Genomic DNA, 2,658 nt, shown 5'->3' on the forward strand with positions numbered 1-2,658 from the left:
AAATAACACCGGAGGTTTCAGTGACAAAATGTATAGAGTTCCTACGCTTGAATATATGGATAGACAAAAACAAAAAAAGGATTGTCATTTACTAAAATAGACACTTGTAAAATTATGCCAGAGGTATTTATTAACATGTGTATGCTTTTCTTTTTAAGTTATAAAAGTTGTCATTTATTGCTTGAGACATTATTGCATGAGACAAAAATGACAAAATCTAAAGACAAACCAGTTTTTATATCAACACGTCAATGTCAAAGACATGTTTAACCATTTACTGACAATGGACTTGTGACAAGGCCCCTGAAATAATCAGGCCTTCAATTTAAGCTTTCATTTAGTGATGCTTGGTATTTCTCCTGCTCCTTGTCTAGCAAATCCAGGGTTCTTGCAGGTTTCAGAAAGTCAAATTTAAGACCTTTTTAAGACATTTTAAGACCATAAAGATTGAAATTTAAGACCTATACGACGCATTACCAAAATTATTTAAATCAAAGAAATAATTAAAAAAGCAATGACATTAGTAACCCTCCACAGCCAACAACGTGCCAAATGCCCAAAACCTTAGGCCCAAAATGAAAATAGGCTAAAACAAACTTGCCCTCAAATAGAATAGATTACAAAACAGCAAATTAATAGCCTAATAGAGATTGAACAGGGGATGCTCTAGGGAGATAGGATAAACTAGGGATGCACGATTTGGGGAAGATATCTAATTGTGATTATTCTGTTTAAAATGCAAATTTTTTTTTTTTTTTTTACAAATGAAAAGTGTATGCATATAACATTTTATATATTAATGTTTATATATTAACAAGACTAATAATAATGATTATATTCAATAAATACAAATATTTAATTTTTTGAAATATTACTATTACAATAACATTTTAATTATTTAAAAATTAAAAAGTATTTAAGAATAAATATAACAATATAATAATAATACTAATAAAATAACATTTATATTTTACAGAAAACTTATTTTACAAAAAAAAACTGCTGGGTTACCTGTTAATATGCAGACAGCCTATGACTAAAAATCATTACAAAGGTCTAAAGATTTATTGTAAAAAAATAAAATAAACAAATAAAGAAATTCTGTGCTTTTTATCTGTGATATAAATTTCTTAAAGTCTATGTATTTAATATGAAATATGAGCCTCTTATGCATCCACTGTGGAGGAAAAACTGTACATTGGAGAAAAACATATGGGTTGTCATATAAATTTAATTAGAGAGAAGTATTATTTTTCATATTTGTTACCCAAACTTTCATTCATACTGGAAGCCAGAGGGCGCCCTCGAGCAGAAACTCCACATTTCCCTCAGAGAAGTAATCCTTAGCCCTAATGTGAAGCTAGCGATGTAGGATAAACTGAAGATAGAAACGCTTTGACTGATGAAACCAGAAATGCAATCCAGGGTAGGAAGGCATCAAGGAACATCCGGATCCAAAATACCTTCACTTCCTATCTCCTGCGATACCTTCATCTGATTGATTTTTAAAGGCAGCATAGATCTATTCTTCGCTGTCTTTGATATCCCACAATCCTCTGCATTCCAACACTGTAAAAAATAATTCAGGTCTCCAATTGAAAATTTTCTATTGACCGATCACATCTACATTTTTTAGTTGGCCAAACTGAATTTCTGTGAATTGATGCAATTTAATTGATTAAGAAATTCAAATTGGCCAACTAAAAATTTTAGATGTGATCAAAAGAAAATTTTCAATTGGAGACCTGATTTAATTTTTTTCAGTGATTCTGTGCCAGTTTTTGACCAACGTTTATGATTTTTTATGCAATTTCTAGCAAGAAATTACTAATGTAGTATTAAATATTCACTTAGTTTTCACCAAAACTCACTCTATATTTTTGTACATCATTAAACTATTACGCTGCCTAAGAAGCCTGTTCGAAATCAGTTTGGTGAGGTATATATATATATATATATATATATATATATATATATATATATATATATATATATATATATATATATATATATTCATACTGCTGATATCAAGTGTTGTTTACATTTAAATTAGCCTGAATATTGTCAGTACAGCAACTGTTGTTTTTTGAAATCAACACAACTTTTGCTGAAGCCTTGAAGATCATACTCGCTACAAGCTCTTCACAACTCTCCAAGTTTGATCAATTTGTCTAATTTGAGAAGTTGCTCTTCAGTCATCAGCATGGAACAGCGTCGCTCGAGAAGAACAAGGGCTCTTCCCGCACACCTGAGGGGATTCTTGGTGGAGGGCGACTCTTCCATTCAAGACCCCAGTGAGCTTTCACAGCTGGCAGCTGTAATCATGTTGGACCACACTTACAGCTCCATCTCTGTGAAAGCACGAAGACCCAGGGGTTTGGAAGAGCGCTACCTGAAGAACGCCGCTGTCCTTCCCGACATCCTCCCAGCAGCCTCAGTGTCTTCGGTGGAAGTGTGCCCGGTACCTCTGTGTCAGCAGGAAGAGCATATCTCCATCCATGGCTACAGTGTGGAGGGTTACAAGGAGATTTACCGCTCTGTGGTGGAGCCCATGATGAAGACAAGCTGTGGTCGCCGCCGTCCCTACAGTCTTGCGCTGGGAAGGAAGATCAAGCAGCGCCTATGGGAGACCCTCAGCTGCCCTTCGATGGTGGAGAC

The sequence above is a fragment of the Gobio gobio genome (genome assembly GCF_949357685.1).
Source record: "Gobio gobio genome assembly, chromosome: 9".
Classification (NCBI taxonomy): domain Eukaryota; kingdom Metazoa; phylum Chordata; class Actinopteri; order Cypriniformes; family Gobionidae; genus Gobio; species Gobio gobio.